The sequence below is a fragment of the Ceratotherium simum genome, chromosome 9 (genome assembly GCF_057802395.1).
Source record: "Ceratotherium simum simum isolate JZ-2026a chromosome 9, ASM5780239v1, whole genome shotgun sequence".
NCBI classification, from domain to species: domain Eukaryota; kingdom Metazoa; phylum Chordata; class Mammalia; order Perissodactyla; family Rhinocerotidae; genus Ceratotherium; species Ceratotherium simum.
In genome coordinates, this window is record NC_141908.1 from 31,659,484 (window position 1) to 31,679,132 (window position 19,649).

General features: G+C 38.5%; 1 long non-coding RNA gene across 3 annotated transcripts in view; it reads right to left on the reverse strand.

Annotated features, from left to right (window-relative positions):
• The window catches only part of LOC147916257 (uncharacterized), an 85,810-nt gene that overhangs the window by 52,932 nt on the left and 13,229 nt on the right, over positions 1-19,649 (reverse strand). For 2 of the 3 annotated variants that reach the window (XR_015553194.1, XR_015553192.1), the window contains exon 2: positions 12,076-12,288. The exons of the other annotated variant lie outside the window; for it this stretch is intronic. This is a non-coding gene — a long non-coding RNA (uncharacterized LOC147916257). The remainder of the gene's footprint in view (positions 1-12,075; positions 12,289-19,649) is intronic. 3 annotated transcript variants of the gene reach the window in all.

The following is a 19,649-nucleotide window of genomic DNA, read 5'->3' on the forward strand; positions in this document are numbered from 1 at the left end:
ATTGTCAGAGACCTGGACTGATGGCAGATACAGTTTGTTACCTACTCAACAGCTAACCCACCTTCTTCCTTGCTAACAGAAGCCTACGTGGGTGGCAATGTGCTCAGGGAAGTGGAGCCGCTTCCAAACTTCCAGGGCTTTTGGAAAATGCTTTTGCTTCTAATCAGTAGGGTGAGCATATATCCCAGTTTTCCTGAGATAGTGCTGGTTCATGTGTATTGTCCTCATAAAATTATTAATAGTGCCCTCTTTCACTTCAAAAAAATTCTAGTTCAAATGATAAATTATATGTTCTTCCTATGAATATGAGAGAAATCACTGCTCTACCTTTCTTTCTGTCTCTGGCAATGTAAAGACAGGATATGAAGCTTGGAGCTGAGGCAGCCATTTTATGCCTATGAGGATAAGAGCCAACAAAGAATCAGAGAATCAGATCCAGAACTGAGTGTGGAACTGCAGTGCCTTTGGATTTGACAATAAAAGTGAAGGTTTGTTTTTCTTACTAAAGACACTTAGGGGAACATTCTGTTACTTGCAAGGAAGGGTATAGAGGGAAAGAGCAATAGGGATGAGATTTCTCATCCTATTTCCATCCAGTTTCCATGGAAAGGATTTTGAATCATTTGGGGTAAGATTTCAGAGTTATATTTAATATTATTTTCTCCATTCCTCTTTACGAAATCTGGAAATTACATTTGGTCGAGAGGGAATGGTAATAAATAGAAGAACTATGGTTTACTGCTCAGTGAAGAGGTGTGGAAATTGAAAAGGAGTAACTGTTTTTCTCACCCCCTATTGTGGGCCCCTCTTGGGACCAGTGGAAATTGGTGGCAATATGTCTAGGGATAAAGATTCTCACTTGACACAATTGAGCACCATCACCCCTGCCCCAATTGTCACCAGCTAGCTCTGGGGACTCAACAGTTTGATTTTTACTTCACCAAAATGGCTATGTTCAGAATTTATGTTTTCCTTATAGATATGACATTCCTTGTGTGCTATTTCAGAGGAGGATATTTAGTTGAGAAACTCTGAAAACTGCTCTTGATTCTTGTAAAAATGTATAGAAAAGAGAACATATTTCCATTTACTTACTTGAAATCACTGTGAAAATGATGACCAAAGCACAAAAATTCCATTTGCTTTGACTTAAAAATGACTCATTACCTAACTAACCTATGTCCGTGCAAAGCCAACTAAAAGCCCATTTAAAGATTATTTTAGTATTAATACCAAACACCAAATTGTTCAGGTCTCCTCCAGGCTATATATTGATAAATGTCTGTTACACCTGATGAAGCAAAGCTACTGACTTTCAAGGGAGAAACACGTAGGGAGAGGACTAACACATATACAGTCTCCAGCACTGTGCCTGGCATGTAATTCACTGGGGCATTTCCTTTCTTATTCTCTTCTTTACAGTGTCATTAGATAATGATGTCGTCCTATGGGGTTTTGGTAAGAACTAGATAGAGTTTAGTTTTCTTTTCTTTGCTAACAGTGCATTCTTCTTAGCTTTGCCTCTTAAAGAGGGCAATGTTCTTTTTATTTCCTTCTCTAGAAGTCTGTAGAAGATGCTGCACTTGCAGTCAGTTGAAGAGTAGTGGGTCACTCCTCGGGTATTGATTCATCTGAATGAGTTCAACATCTTTAAATATCTGTAGCGCTCTGCAGCAACTAAAGAATTAGTCTTCCCAGCACAATTTCCTATCTCCCTCATGTTGGTCCTATACCATCTTAGGCTTCCCTCTGTGGCAGGACAGATATCGAGATCGACAGCTCACTCCATGTAAGACTACACAGAGTGAGGAGAATGTCTAACACTTGACACTGCCATTAGCAGCACACAAAAGTGCTCATTTCACTGTACATTTGCAAAAAAAAATGGATATTGCTTCTTTGCACCTAAATGGCAATGATTTTTAAAAACTCTCATTAATTTTTTAAATTTATTTCTTTAATTACCACAGAAGGTGTAATTTTTTTTTTAATTGATGTTTTAATGGTTTCTAGCATTGTGAAATTTGGGGTTGTACATTTTTGTTTGTCCATCACCACATATATGACTCCCTTCACCCCTTGTGCCCACCCCCTACCCCCACTGCCCTGGTAACCACAGTCCAGTTTTCTCTGTCCATGTGTTAGTTTATATTCCACATATGAGTGAGATCATACAGTGTTTGTCTTTCTATTTCTGGCTTGTTTCACTTAACATAATACGCTCCAGGCCCATCCATGTTGTTGCAAATGGGACGATTTTGTCTTTTTTTTATGGCTGAGTAGTATTCCATTGTATATATATACCACATTTTCTTAATCCAATCGTCAGTCGAGGGGCACTTAGGTTGCTTCCACTTCTTGGCTATGGTGAATAATGCTGCAATGAACATAGGGGTGCATAAGCCTCTTTGGATTGTTGATTTCAGGTGCGTTGGATAGATTCCCAGTAGTGGGATGGCTGGATCATAGGGCATCTCTATTTTTAATTCTTTGAGGAATCTCCATACCGTTTTCCATAGAGGCTGCACCAATTTGCATTCCCACCAGCTGTGTATGAGGGTTCCTGTTTCTGATTTTTGCTGTTTCTTTTCTTTTTTTGAATTATCTATTCCTGTCTTCTTACTTTCTATCAGAGTATATCTTCTCTTTTCAGCCTAAATTTCTTTGCGAAAGCAATTTTTTTCTATGTGTATGTGCTTGAGACAGTGGTCCTAAATTGGGCTCAGGCTTGGGGGAGTCATGTCAGCATCAGTCCACCTCTATGTCAATATGCCTGGTGGGGAAAGGAAGCCCAGATATTAATATTTTGAAAAAGCAAGATATTCTGATGCCCCAGCTAATTAACTAATTAGCTAATCAATAAATTTGCCCATTTGTCACTGCACAAATATATATTGAATGCCTGCTGTTCTGGGCACCGTTCTAGGAGCTGGAGTACAGCTGCAGTAATGTGACACACCCCTGCCTGCATCTGACGTTGCAGGAGAGAAAATGCATGACAAAATACATGGCAACAAATAGCGAAACAGCTAACTTCCAGTATGGATAAGCACTACGAAGAAAAACATAGCAGAGTAAGAGGATAAAACATGACAGTGGTGGGGGTATTTTAGATACTACACTCTTAGCTTAGTGTGACTGTCATACTTGCCTTTTGGACAAAGAGGGAAGAGTTGTCATTCCCTCCCTCCTCCCCTGCTTCCCTCCCTCACTCCCTCCTTCCCTCCTCCTTTGCAACTACAGTTAGGACAGATAAGGCAGACTCGCTGAGGAGATCTGGGGTTATTTTTTTCTTTTTCTTCATGGAAAAGCTTATTCCTCGTGGGTATTTTATTATCATTTTCAAGGAGATAGTTCAACCTTGGGGAAATTGGCTTATACTTATATTATATGAAATGAATAAATATCTTTCAGGTTCCATCAGCCCTCTTTCTTCACTACCCAGTTCCCAAAGGTGACTGAGGTTTGCACTGAGTATTACATGACCTCAGATATTTGCATTAACACACTCAGCTAACGAGCCTTTTCTTGGCCTGTGTCTATTGGCTCATCTCCATTTTTGAATAGATGTGTAATTAATTTTTAAGTGTTCTTCTTGATTCAGTCACAGAGCTAATGATATTGAGGATGAAAATATTTCTTCTAAAATGAAATTCATGCCAGTTCACTTCTGTCCAGCAGTTCTTCACTATCAGACTTCTTCCAGCTCATTTCAAACTCAGTTGTTTAAAATCTCCTTGTCCTCATTTGAGCCTGTGTTCAAGGAGCAATCTCAGAGGGACACTTTCATAGTGCCCCTAACTTATCTTACCTGTTAAGTTCAAAGCTTCCAATTTAGTGGACTCTGTTTATATGTATTTATATACATTAGCATAATGTTCTCCGTGACTTCTTGGTCCTTAACTTTTTCTGTGAAAATTTACTGCTTTCTTGAGATTGCTGCAGGGTGTATGTAGGCATTTATTATAGTCCTTTAAAATTAAAGTACAATTTATACTATAAACATTAAAAATGTAGTTGGCACACTAATCCTATTGTCTTCTTACTTGAGAATAGAGGATAATAGGAAAAAATTAAGTTACAAACATAATTAAAGATACCTAACATTCCTGCCTACACATTTATTTACTAGCAACATCTTCAGAGCAACAGGACCATATTAGCCTGCAGCGGTGAAGTCAAACAAAAGGGAGAACTCTTTTCTGTTCCTTTCTTTGCACCAAAACTTTGAGCCAAGTATTTTTTCCAGCTACTCTTTAAATTGTTACTATTTACAGTCAAACCTTGATTACCAATGCTAATGGTGGCAGATAATTTAAGAGCATTCCTAATCCAAAAATAACTTACATTTAGCTTTGAAATGCATTTTGGTGCTTTAATTTTAATATGGGATAATTAAGATTCATAATATTTCACACAACATGGTGTATCTAGTTTGATTACTTAAGGAAGTTAAGTAAGCTGAAGGGGGGGAGTAATGTGTTAAGAGTGTGGACGGCGTCGAGCACACCTGGATTCACATCAAGGCTCTGCCATTGGAGAGCTAGGTGACCTTAGCCAAGCTGTGAAACTTGGGATGGTGATAGTACTTACCTCATGGGATATTTGCAAGGATTAAAAGAGATAAAAGCATGTAATCTCTTAGCATGGTCCTCAGCACATGATCAGCTCCCAACGTTAGTTATTATTTGGAGAAGTGCCAACTATTGGAGGTGTGTATTGGATTTCAAAAGGTTGTAGACCAGGTTTCATGTCAAGATTTTTAAAAAGTATATTATTAAAGACTTTGGAAAATATGTTATTAAGGATAAGAAACCAGACTAATGCTGGGAAATGTAAACTAAGAATTACATACGTACTTCTCTGGATCAGCAAGGCTAAATGCGGGTCGTGTCAGAATCAATGCAGGGCCCACACATTTTTAAGTGTTTTATAATTGTCTTGAAGGTGGGAGGATGCACCGATGTTGTCAGATTTGCAAAGAGAATCAAGAAACTCTAGGAATCTCTAGTAGCACTTATTTTAGAAAGCTAACGGAAGGCTCTGTGAGTGTTCTGAAAATGAGGTAGACAGATGAGCTCCAATGTGACAAATACAAATAATACAGTTCTCAATAACATATATGAAAGTGAGCTAACAGCTTGGATCTAGGGCAGGAAGTCTGGCAGTTGTTATCGTTCTTAAAGCTGCCAAAAAGGCCCAGGAAAGGCTGGCACAAGGGGGAGGGATGCTCAGGCAATGCAGAGCTCAGCTACTTCCTGTAGAATCACTGCACATTGAAACCTTAGGAAAGATATAATGAACACAGACCGGGTCCAGAGAGGTCAACTAATATGCTCAGGAAGTCAGAAGGACATGTATAAAAAACCCCTCCAAATCTGAGGTTCTATCAACAGAGATTAAAGCCTTAGAACTCTTGAATCTGGAAATATGAATGTGGAGAGAATATAGCAACACAATGAACAAAATTATGAAATATGAAAGTGGACTTACTGATTAAATTTTGGTCTACTAGGATGGATGGGATATCCCTTGAGGCTTAAAAGAGATCGTTTAATACATAGAGGGAAATATTTTTCATAGCAATAATGCATATGTGGAACTTATTAAATCAAATAAATAAAAATAATATAACTTTAAGAAGGTAATAATGGATTATTTGATTAGAGCTTCAGAACAGGTTACTTGGACAAAAGCAGGAAGTTTAACTTAACGATGACACCACAGTTAGCAACTCCAACCCATATCTCTTGGTTTCATTATAAGAAAGTTAGATTGAATTGCCCATCAGTCTGATCCAGTAAGGCAATTTCTCCATTTTTTTTGTATTAGTCAATTTGGTGAAAATCTATTTTAATACATTTTTAATTGAAGTACAATACGCATATAGAAAAATGCACAAATCGAAGTGACAGTTTGATGAACTAACAAAGTTAACACATTCATATAACTATCTCCTAGGTCAAGAAATAAAACATTACCAGCATCCCAGAAGCCCCAGTGGGCACTTTCCAATCTTTATTCCCTTCCTACCCCACAAAGGTGACTTCTCTCATAGCCTCCAACACCATAGATTAGGCTTGATTGTTTTTGAGCTTTTAATAAAAGCAAGCATATGATATGTATTCTTTTCTATCTGGCTTCTTGACTTAAAATTATGTTTGTGTGATTCATTCATATTCTTGCGTGCAGGGGTAGTTTTTTCATTTTCCTTGCTGATTATTATTCCCTTATAGGAATATACCACAATTTGTTAATAATTAATAGTAGACTTTTGTATTGTTTCCACTTTGGGGCTCTTATGAATGAGGCTACAGTTGCTACCTTGTACATGTTTTTGGTGCACTTAAGGATAACTGTCTGTTGAGTATATACCTAGGAGTCGAACTGCTGGGGCATAGGTTACGCCTATAAAAATCAAATTTTAAAAAACAGGAAAATTGCACAAGCCTCCATCCCCACATAAATTCCTTGATGTTTTCTACGTGTTGGAAACTAACTTTTCTGCCAGATGAAGCAAGGAGCCAACTGATACTCTTGAGCCACTACTAAGAAGAGGAAGACATGTTTTGAAGCTGCCAGATATTGTGGCATGTTGAGCAGTTTCAGACACTTAGAATTTAGCAGCTCTGTGGATCTCCTGCTGCTTTCACTCCACTTGCCTTCCTCAGACCACAAGATTTGCTTTCACACTTGGGTAAACCTACTTCTCATTAGTAGTTTTAGAAATAGTTTCCATTCATCTGGAATTTGTAATATCTAGAAGTGGATTTCAGTATTTTCCTTTGCCGATAGATACTGCTATCTAATGAAAGATGAATTTCAAGTGCGTGAGAATTGAGGTAGGGTTGGCTACTACACTGCCTTATTAATGCTAGATGATCAGACTTTTGGAAATAGTACATACAGAAGTCCCCCCTCATCTCTGGGTTCCCTTTCTGCGGTTTCATTCACCCCAGTCAACAGCAGTCTTAAAATATTAAATGGAAAATTCCAGAAATAAACAATTCATGAGTTTTAAATTGCTCACCATTCTGAGTAGCATGATAAAATCTTCGTCTTCCCACTTTCTCCCTCTGGGAACAGGAATCATCCCTTTGTCCAGCATATCCACGCTGTATGCGCTACCCACCTGTTAGTCACTTAGTAGCCCACTCGGTTATCAGATCAACTGTCACAGTGTCAAGTTTGGTACAGAGTTCAGTACTATCCGTGGTTTCAGGCATCCTCTGGGGGTCTTGGAAAGTATTCCCTGTGCATAAGGAGGGACTACTGTACTGTACCCTGCACCCAGGAGTCAGTCAAGGGTTTAGAGTAGGAGGTATGGGTGCCATCTTGTTACTGACTGTTTGAATGTAACTGAAGTGCTGCTTTTTGAAAACGGTTAATATCCTTAAAAACGGATTGAGTTGGCACTCCTGGTTGGAGATGTCTGACTCCCACAAGATTGCTATGTCTTGAGCACTCCACAGAGAGTTCAGGTAGCCTTAATATTGTAAGTATTTAAGATATAGAAACATATTGCCAAATTTAATTTTATCTCTGTGATTTTTGAGCATGTACTAAGTGCTTTATATATATTATCTCATTTAATTTTTCAAGCAGCCCTGTGAGTTAGATACTACAATGATCTCTTCTTATGGATGGGACAATGGAGACTTACAGAGGTTAAGTATCCTTCCCAATGATAGGTAAGTGGCACCAGTTGGTAACAGAATCAGAACTCAACCTCAAGTTTTACAGACTTCTACCGAAATTGTGAACCACTTTGTGTACTGTTTCTCTGCTCTTGGTTCCCTTCTCTACTGTTTTGGTCTTTCACTTGTGATAAATCTAGTCTTGCTTCTTGGTTAATAACTTGAAAGAATTTAGGTCTCTTTCCCACAGGACTATCATTTACCACATTCATCATTTCTGTCTTCCTTAGGGTATTGCCTCAGAATTCTCTCAGCCAAGAAGGTTGATGCTCCCTCTGTTTCCGATCCATCAGATCATAGTCTGGCACTTTTGTGCAAAGGCATAATCAATACATAGATTCGTCTCTAAAGGCTTCTGTTTATTGGTCGATAATTTAAGACTGACGCTTATTCAGGAATGATGCTGCAAACTATAGCATGATACTGGTTTGCAGTAATAGAGCTATTTTACATGGCATGTTAATACCTGAGAATGGTGTATGACGTTAAGTGGAAAAAACAGAACATAGAGTGATATGCAACAGTTAATTCCAATATAGAGTTGTGTGCCTGCCCATTAATAAAGATTGGAAGATAATTTGCACAAAGCTGGTATTAACTGTTTCTTATATTCTTCATTGTGTGCTAAGTTGCTTTAGTTAACTTAACAGGTTGACTTGGAAAAGTGATGTACAAATAATTGAAGGAGAACATAAACCAAGGCTCATAAGTGGAAATTACACTAAATACCTCTTTTGGATCACGCTTCACGGTTTATAAAGTATATTTGCATATATTTTCTTATTTGAGTGTCATAGCACACTAGGAAATAGGAAACAGGTGTTATCTGTCCCATTTTACAGATGAAGCATCTGAGGTGAAGAGAAGTTGTTCGACTTGCCCTAGGTCACTAGTAACGGGACAAAGATTCATGCCCAGGTTTCCTGACTCCAGGTTAGAGTTCCTCTCATACCTCGTGGCTGTCTGCAGAGGACAGAGCTACTGGCATTAGCTACACAGCAATAAGCTCACTTGTCATATGATGTCCACTAAAATCTAAAACTAAATCAACATTTCCAAACCACATCTCCTAAGTCACCTTCACCTAAGAAATTCTGGCCAATTACGTACCTCTAAACCAAGCAAACAAAATCCCAACTCAATAAATTATTTAAGTTGTGGAGGAAAGAAAGACATAATGTGACCTGAATCCAATCTTCCTTAATCTATCCTTTTAGGCAATAAAATAGATTCTTGAGTGTACGGTAGGTTTCACCTTTTTTTAAAAAAATTGTTTTTAAAATTTTTAATTGTGGTAAAATACACACAACGTTCATTATCTTAACAGTTTTTAAGTGTACAGTTCAGTAGTGTTAAGTACATTCACATTGTTGTGCAATCTCCAGAACTCATTTAATTTTGCAAAACTGAAACTCTATACCCATTAAACAACAACTCCCCATTCTCTCCTCCCCCTGCCTGTGGCTACTGCCATTGTACTTTCTATCTCTATGAATTTGGCTACTCTAGGCGCTTCATGTAAGTGGAATCATACAGTATTCGTCTTTTTGTGACTGCTATTTCATTTAGCATAATGTCCTCAAAGTTCATCCATTGTAACATGTATCAGATTTTCCTTCCTTTTTAAGGCTGAATAGTATTCTATTGTATGTATATACCACATTTTGCTTATCCATTCATCTATCGATGGACACTTGGGTTGCTTCCACTTTTTGACTATTGTGAATAATGCTACTATAAGCATGGGTGTACAAATATCTCTTCAAGATCCTGCTTTCATTTCTTTTGGGTATACACGCAGAAGTGGAGTTGCTGGATCATATGGTAGTTCTGTTTTCAATTTTTTTGAGAAACCACCATACACTTTTCCACAGGGGCTGCACCATTTTGCATTCCCACCAACAGTGCACAAGCGTTCCAATTTCTTCACATCCTCACCAATACTTGCTATTTTCTGTTTTTTTTTTTCTTAATAGTAACCATGCTAATGGGGGTGAAATGGTATCCCATTGTGATTTTGATTTGCTTTTCCCTAATAATTAGTGATGTTGAGGATCTTTTCATGTGCTTGTTGGCCATTTGTATGTCTTCTTTGGAGAAATGTCTACTCAAGTCCTTTGCCCATTTTTAATTGGGTGTTTGTTTTTTTGTTGTTGAGTTATAGGAGTTCTTTATATATTTTGGATATTAACTGCTTATCATATATATAATTTGCAAATATTTTCTTCCATTCCATGCGTTTCCTTTTCATTCTGTTGATTGCGTCCTTTGATGCACAAAAGTTTTTAATTTTGAAGGTAGTTACTTTCTTTTTTTTTTTTTTAAGATTTTATTTATTTATTTTTTCCCCCCAAAGCCCCAGTAGATAGCTGTGTGTCATAGCTGCACATCCTTCTAGTTGCTGTATGTGGGACGCGGCCTCAGCATGGCCGGAGAAGCAGCACGTCAGTGCGAGCCCGGGATCCGAACCCGGGTCGCCAGCAGTGGAGCGCGCTCACTTAACCACCAAGCCACGGGGCCGGCCCTGAAGGTAGTTACTTTCTTCTTAACCAGTTTTTGGCTTGCGTTCCCTTTGAGAAATCAATAAAATAAATAGACCGTCTCCCAAGAAAAATAAAACATATATGTATTCAGATAAAATCCCACATGCCATCTCATAAGGTTTTCTAATTCCCTGGCATCTATCTGAGGAGCTCCAAGGAAGTTTTTGTCATTTGACTGCTCAGTTTATGATGACTCAGCTGGGGTTAGGGTCAAATGCTGGGTGCTGGGGAGATGTCTCCCAGTCTTCTGTGAGCTGAATCATGACCTGCTAGTCTTCAGCCCTTGTATTTCCTCTAGTGGGTGAAAATTAGACCTGCAGTTCTTGTAGTGACAGGAATTTAACCAGTATGACAGAAAAGAAGGCGCAGATTTGTGTAGGTGGTGGCTGAACTGTGTGCGCAGGTGTGGAGTGGGGATGTCAGGAGAGGTGGCAGGCAGGAATAGCACTGCCTTTTAGAAAGGTGGCTGCTCTTAAGGAGATGCATCAGTCAAGGTCTGACCAGAAAAGTGGAAACCATTGTGAGCATTTAAAACAGAGGGAACTTAATTCAGGGAATTGGTTTCACAGGAGGTAGAAGAGGCTGAAAAACCAAACAGGGAACAGACTGTCACCCCAGTGTCCTGTCTGAAGCAGAAAAGTAGTGGAGAATAGCCCAAAGCAGAAAGGAAAGGGGAGAAACGCACTGGCTTCCCCATCCTCCAGCCAGAGTCTCCCCTTGGCTGAACCCTGACAGAAGCCAACGGATCTGGGAACCCAGGAAGCAGAGCAGAGTGGGGGAAAGTCAGGGAACAAATTTAAGACAAACAGGCTCAGGAGGGAAAGGTATGCTTGGGACAGCTGCAGTGTGTGGGATACCATCAATCCTCTTCTACTTTATTTGGAGGACCTTAGCTATTTTTGTGCATGTCATCTGCTGGTCTTGGCAGTGCCCCTAAAAGTCTGCTGACAAAGCTTCATGGATTAGGCTGATGTCAGTTGGAAGGGATACGACTGTCCTCAGGTTTGTCCAAGGCTGTGAAAATTTTGGACTAGTGTAGATAGTGCAGATGGAAGACAAGGGAGGAGTGAGCAGCCCAATGGCCAAGCCCATGACCTTGGCTGAACAATGCCATCAGGTAATTTACGGAAACAAGCCTGGCTTGTTGCTTTGGGAAGGTGAAGAACAGAGTGCCTCTGACAATGCACCCAAGGAGGGCAGAGTGAGGAATTTTAATATTAGTCATTTGGAAATGAATTTCTTCTGCACACAATGAAGACAAATTTTCATTTTGCATCTGTATGTATATATTTCCTTACACATAGCCCTTAAATAGAGTGAGCCACAATGACTTACAGAAAAACACTACAAAAATCAACATTATACTTTTAGAGTATTATAAGGAGTGGAGAGAAGGAATAAGAGAGGAAATGGAAGAGAAAAGGGAAACAGCTAGAAAAAGAAAGAGCAGAAGGAGAGAGCAGGGAAGAGGTAATGAGCATCTGGGCGATAAATAGAAGATAAATGATAAAGAAAAATGAGAGAGAGTCAAGAGAAAGGGGGAAGGAGGTTAAAGGAAGGCAGAGGAATTTTGAAGGGAGTTTTAGTTGAGATCAATTGTCAGGTCTATTAAACTAGGAACTTAAAAACTTTTCTAAAGATCTTCAATTTTCACAACTCTAGTCCCTCTGACCCATAATTTGTGAGCCACTCGTGTCTTACACTCAGCCAGGATGAACCAGTATAGCAGTAGCAGCAATTCAAACATTGAGTTAGCAAATGGCCTCAGCCCTGAGGTACCCCCGCCCTGCTCCCTGAAGCCGTAGGCCCATCTTCAGGAACCATCCCCTCCTCACCATCCAACAACCAAAGGTCTTCAGATCTCTGCTCCAGGGTCCCATGCTGACTGGTTGGCAAACATTTTGAATATCATCCCTATTTTAACGGGATTGTCACCACACCCAGCACAGAAGACTTATTCTCTCATCAAAATATTGTCATCCCAGGCTTGAAGAAACTAGAACACGAAATAGATGTGGTCTGAAGGCTAGTTATTCCCTGACTCTGGCCTAAATGGAAGAGAAAAATTCATTTAAAATTACAGATAATTCCCAGACATTAATTTAACTTCAGAGTTAGATTGATATGCTCTTCTGGGGTACCCTGCCTACTACAGTACTGAGGTTAAGATAAATATTTCAGTTGAGCATAGAACTTGGGCAGTTATGTCTAAACAGCAACCCGACCCCACCTTATTTGATGATAGGTTCTGTTTAAAGGATTCAAGCTATTGATCAAATCCCTCAGACAGAAATTTGAAAATCCCTCAAACAGAGTTCCAGATCTCAAAAAAGCATATATGAAGAGTTAGATCCTAGATTGGTTAGGGTTCAAAAGCCCCAACCAAATTTCAGCATCCCTTGATGTGTGTGTTTATTTTGTTTTGGCCACTCACCTTTTTCCTCTGCTGCTAGCCGTGTATTGTGAGAAAATCTTACAGTGATCAGTATTTCAGTAGAATCAAAACCCACCATTCTGATATAGTGGCACCTCCCCAGCACTAGGATGTTTGGGATTTTGAATTTAGACTTTTCCCCCCAGGAATTTATCACTCTTTTTACATGATTGCCCCAAATTCACTTAAGTATAAAATTAAGCATTGCAAAAAAAATCTGACGTTAGTTACATATTACCTGGGAATTTTAATTTACTTACTTTTTTCTTCAATAAAACCTTTTTTCACTGGTTGGGCAGTACTATTTTCTGTCTGTGCTGTGGTAGTAGGAGAGAAATCTTGAATTATGTTCTCTTGCATAGAAAAAGTGACTTCATATTGGAGAGTGAGCTGAAATTGGCCTTTTCACCCCAGCTTCTCATAGAGACCACACCTATGAGAGCTCTCTATGGGTGTTTGTTAAACATCCTTTCTGGGAAATCCTGGCAGGAGCAGCATTTTAGGGTTATTTCCCACCCACTGTTGTGTGGGTTACATTTGCAGCAGTGAAAAAGAAATTCCAAGAGCAGTTTGACTGCAGGTATGCTGCTTCCGTGCTATTTACTTGAGGGTCTTCTCTTTCAATCTCATTGACCAATCTACATGAACATCTACTGAGCCTTCCCTCAAAGAATGAGCTGATTGAAAAGTCACCTTGCTCTGTTCTCTTGCAAGGAGATTTTTGGAGAGACAGATTGAAGGACACTCAACCACAACCTTAACCTCTATACAACCTGAGCCCGACTCCCGCCTATCGCATTGTTCTTTCTGGGAGGAGAGTGAGGGTAGGAAGTCTCTGGCAGCCTGAAAACGACAAAGCACTGAGAGCCACCAGGAGATCCCCACTGTGGAAATGGCTCTGGCTGTGTGTTTAGCTGTGCATGTCTCAGATTAGCAGGTTTCAGTGGTTTCTGTGAGGCCTAGGCTTTCTGCAGAGGGGGCCCCGCTGAGAGAACAGCTGAAGTTTGCCCTCGAAGTCAGAGAGCAAGCTTGTTTAGGTTAAGGTTTCAAAGTACTAACTTTTATTACATTTCAATGATCAGAGTCATATTTAATTCATAGAGCTCAAGCTGAGCACCCTGAAGTTAGTAAAACATGTTTCCATTTTATACTCAGGCCAGTCTATGAAAAAAGTTTGAAATAGAAGGAAAATTTTGGGAACAAGCATCCTCATTAAAAATGAACAAAAGTGTTGCTGAACACTGACAATAAGGTATATAGGGTAACATACTTATCATGAAGCCTTTGATGGTTTATGTTGAATATCTCAATAAGGGACATTTCGTTTGCTAGAGACCTAACCTCTCTTGAACTTGTATTTCCAGACCTTCACAATACACCTCCGTTAGAAAAATAACTCTCCCTGGAATTCCTCTCCAATTTTGAAAGTTTTAGAACAATCTGTGTTTTAGCTTTTTCTTTTGGAAAAAGAGAGAGAAGCATTGGGTTTTGCTCTATTTCTACATATAGTGTGGAGAAGATTGAGTGAGGTTCTAATTCATTTTGTAGGAAAGAATGAAGAAGAATTTAATTTCCTCTTTACCCTGCTGCTAGATGCAAGTAATGATAGGGGGTGATTAACTTTTATGTTTCTGAAGCATTTTCACATGAAAGTCATTTTCAAAGAAACAGCAAGTAATCGTGGTAATTCAGAGTTTGTTTGAGGCACTTTCAAAGTGACCTCTGTATTTTGGGGGAGATTAGGGCAACACCCATGGCAGGTGAGACTCAGATGTATAATTGGCATCCAGTTGTGAATGATTTATCTGTAAATCCACCTTGAACTCTCTGGCCGAAAGACAAAGCCCTAAGTGTGGCCAATGTTGACTTTTCTCTTTCTTTTTCACGTTTTGTAGCTGTACTTAAAGATCAAAGGACACCTCTGGAAGGAGACCCTCAGGTTAACGGTGAAAACAGTTGTTCAACGTCAATTCAGCGTCATCTGTTTCCCATGAATTGCCTCAACTCAGGGTCTAAGTTTCGTGTGTTTAGCGGGTTCTCTATAATTACAGAGTGAATAAATGAATGAGTAGAAGAGAAGGGAATATGAATGATATACTTCCTAATAGCAGATAATCCAAAAGCCATTTTCTTGGACATTGCAAAGCACTATATGATTTTTTTTCTGTTGTAGATTTACTTCCTTAATTACATTTAGTTTCGGTTAATACTAAAATTCATGTTTTTTAGTGCTTTCACACTCATTATATGAATTTACAAGCCTAGAGAGTACTGAACAGCAAGGAGACATCAAGAGTAAACTAAAATTGTTCCAGTGATAATTCTTAAGTGGGTAATCCAGTTAATATTTCTAAATGCCAGCATATGTTACCTGTGCATTTCACCAACTCCTACTCCCTCCTAAATATTTGGACTGCAATGGAAGGAGCTACCTTACATGTATGGCTTGCACATTGTCAATGCTTTGCCTGAAAAAAGGAGAGGTTTAATTTCAAATGTTTTCAAACTATTTTTTGTAGATTCGTTTATTCTTGAAACACTGCAATTCTGGAGATTCATCTATTTAGATGACAATAGGTCCCATTCTTAAGTTTCTATTTTCTTATTCGTGAAGTGGAAATAAACAGATTGTTGTGAGGATTAAAGGAGATAATCCACAAAAATAGGTTTGGATAGTTCCTGGCTGACTATAAATGCCCAACACTGTTGGTTCTTCATTATTCCTACTGTTACATGCTCTGTAGAGTAAATTAGCATCAACTTTGGCTTTCCGATGAAACTGTTAGTAGTTGGGATATCTTCATTGATACTAAGCACACAGGGTAGTGGTTTGAAAACTTTTTACCACTAAAGAGTTCTCCATGCTTTATAGCACACTAAATGAACTCCTTTTATTAAGTAATTAAAAAATTAATAAAGATTCTTAACTGTCAATTGGAGCCTCTGACTGACATGACATGATCAGTGGTACAATAGATTGATATAATTCCAGCTGTTTAGCAAATTAATACGTATTTCCCTTTAGGCTTTAAAAACTATGGCTTATATTAGCTCAAAGACCCTCATTGTTACCTACTGTAGATATAGCCATATTTAAAAACCATGATTTATCTGCTGCTTTGTATTTCCCTGGGGCAGAATATTGGACAGAAAACGGTATAGCAATAAGTAGTTCCACCACTTTATTTAACAAGTGGCTAAACTGAGGCCCAGGGTAGTCATGTGATTTATAATGTTAGTTAGAGGCACAGTTAGGACTAGGATCAGATCTTTTTTTTTTTGAGGAAGATCAGCCTGGAGCTAACGTCCATGCCAATTCTCCTCTTTTTGCTGAGGAAGACTGGCCCTGAGCTAACATCTATTGCCAATCTTCCTCCTTTTTTTCCATTTTTTGCCCCAAAGCCCCATTAGATAGTTGTATGTCATAGTTGCACATCCTTCTAGTTGCTCTATGTGGGACGCCACCTCAGCATGGCCCGACAAGCGGTGCGTCGGTGCGCCCCCGGGATCCGAACCCAGGCCACCAGTAGTGGACTGCGTGCACTTAACTGCTAAGCCACGGGGCCGGCCTCAGGATCAGATCTTCTAATGCCAAGGACTATACTTTTCCCATTGTACGACATGAATGTCCACAAAGGGGCTAACTAAATAATCCTTTGATGTTTGAGTGCATTTTTATTTGGAAGAAAGGGAATTAAGGTTCCCTTTGCCCATAATAGCCAAAAATTACTGAGTAGTTCCTATGTATTGTTACAAAGCTAAGTGCTTTATAGGTATAGTCTCATTAAATATTCATAGCAACTTTATAAGGTAGGTACTATTGTTAGCCTTATTTTACAGTTGGGAAAGCAAGGCTCAGAGAAGTTAAGAACTCGGATTGTAAATTGTGAGCCAGAAATCCAAAGGAGTAACCATAACTCTAGAATAGTCTGGGTCCTCCTCTTTGACCACTCCACTGAACTGCCTCCACACACCTGATCCCTGCATCAAAGAGATGGAAGACAATGCTTGGTGTCTGTGGCTGCTTAGCTCAGGAATTTAGGATGATTATGTAAATGAAGACAAAGCCATGGATACCAGGCTGGAAAAGCCAAGGAACTTATAGTCTGCATTCTTAGCCCAAGCTACTAGTTTGGTAAGTGTAGTCTTGGCTTATTGAAAGCCCAGTGTGTGGCTTCATATTTAATATTCCATCAGTGAAAATCCTTCTTTACTCCTGCACATTTAACTGACAAATTTAACCATTCAAGAACCAAGAAGGGGAACTGGGGAGACTACAAAAGTACCCAAATAGCAGTCATAAAGCCTATGTCCACGTATCACTTTATTTGGGAGAGTCCCTCTAATACTTTACTCTTGGCAGACACATTTCCTTTATGAATTGCTTTTGCATGGTCTTTGTCCATTTTTCATTTGTGTGATTTTAAATTGGTTTGCAGGAACTCTTTACATAGTAAGCCTATCAATCCTTGGGCGGTCCTAAATGTACAGCTATTTTTCTGTTGATTGCTTTATAATTTTATTCATCTTTTACAGGTAAAATTGTTATAGTTTTATGTAGTAAAACCAATCAATCCTTTTCTTTATTATTTCTGCCTTGAGTATGATAGAAAGTACACCCCCATCCCAAGAATACATTAATATTTACATATATTTTTAAATTATTTTTGTGTCTTTTTTATGCTTTTAAGACTTTAATCAAATTGGAATTACTTTTGGCATTTGATATAAAATAGGGAGACATCCTTATTTTTCCCAAATTTTTAGTCTTTAAACCCACCCGTTTGGTGAAAATCCACCCCTTTTCCCTATATTTAAAGTATTCTAATTTCTGACATATACAATTTCTTCTGCAATTTCTATGGTGTTTCATCAATGTATTTCTGCATCAGTATTATACTAGTCACAATTATTGTTGGGTATGCACTTACTTATTTATGCAGTACTGGACTGGGTTTATAGTTTCCTGCTTCTTAGCAAATTACAAGAAGCAACCTCAAGGCTCTTAAAGGGAGCATGAGCACATCAAGAAATGCTTGTGATCAGCCAGACTAAAAGGTGGGAGGTAGAAAACACTACAAAGTAGGTTTGAAAACTCAATTAGAGTTATTTGGGATTACTTAATATAAGACAAAATTCTTTCAAGGTCTTAAAAACCTCTGAGATTTTCACTAAGTGGTTGATGTTCATAAAGAACTTGGGTTATAACACATAAATATTCATATATTCGTAGAGAATATTCTCAGAGCCAATCTCGCGGACTGAACTGGGTCATGGTGAAGTATGGAGAAAACTCAGACCCTGCTCTGCCAGCTGCAGGTTATGTAACAGATTTCAGTCCCTACTTATGATCTGTTCAAAATGTAGAAGAAATAAACCAGAATTGAAATTTAAATGAGCTTACAAAATAGTTGAATCAATCACTTGGCAAGTGTGTATTTTTCTCTTTGGAAAACTGCTTGTGGGAACATTCAAATTTTGTAAAGATTACTCTACAGAATGCATAACCATCTAAACCAAGTTATTTTAACCTTGGGTACAACTGGTACAACTGGAATCCTGGAAGAAATGACTCAGCTTTGACGTGTCCATAACGACTAATTCTAACTTCTCTAAAAATTCTTCCCTCCTCTCCCGCCATCACTGCAGGGTTTAAGAACAGTAGCACAGCTCACAGGGCTTGGGAGGTTCACACTCAGCTCGTGTGCTTTTCTGATTGCTCTGAGGAGGATCTTGTGACGGCGCTGAGAGAACAGTGAGCCGAATGTGGAAGAGGAGGAGGCCGACCATGGCCTGTTTTACAGTTCTATTTTAAAACTGAAAAATAGTTTTCCTTCCATAAAATATAGAAATCTTTGTACCCCTTCACCTATTTTGCCTGCCTCCAACCCCCCAAAAGGGGTACAAACTTCCAGTTATAAAATAAATGTCAGGAGGATATAATGTAGAGCATAGGGAATATAGTCAATAATATTGTAATAATTTTGTATGATAACTAGAATTATCATGGTGATCATTTCATAATGTATATAAATATATAATCAGTATGATGTACACCTGAAACTAATAGGATATTGTATGTCAATCATACTTCAATAAAAAAACCCAAACATACAGATCTTGAGTGAACAGTTGGATGAGTTTTGACAAATATGTATACACATGTAACCAACACCTAGATCAAGATATAGAACACCTCTGTCACCTCAGAGAATTCCCTATGTCCTATTTAGTCAACCCTCTCTCACTAGACAGGCAATAACTCTTCTGATTTTCTAATATCATAGATTAGCTTCGCCTATTTTTACAATTCATATAAATAGAATCATATCGTAGTATGTACTCTTTTTGCTGGGGAGTCTGGCTTCTCTGAATCAGCAAAATGTTTTTGATATGCATATATGTGGCTGCATGTGTCAATAATTTGTTCCTGTTTATTGCTGAGTAGTATTTCATTGTATGAATATACCACCATTATTTTATCCATTTACGTGTTGATGAATATTTCGGTTGTTTCTAGATTTTGGCTATTGTTAATAAAGCTGCAATGAATGCTTTTATACATGTCTTTCTGTGGACATGTATTTTCATTTCTCTTGGAAAAATGCCTGAGAGTAGAATTTCTGGGTCAAAGGGCAGATGTATGAACTGCCATTATGATTTCTCATAGTAGTTGTACCATCTTAACATCTGAACAGGAGTGTATGAGAATTCATGGTATTTCACATCCTTCCCAATATTTGGTATTATCAAATTTAATTTAATTTTAGCCATTCTAATGGATTTGAAGTAGTATCTCATGGGTGTTATAATTGCACTTTCCTGATGACTAATGATGTTGAGCACACTTTCAGGTGCTTACTGATTATTTTTATGTTTTCTTTTATGCAGTGACTGTTCAAGACTGTTGCCCATTTTAAAAATTGGGCTGTCATTCTATTATTGATTTATAAGAGATCTTTATATATTCTGGAC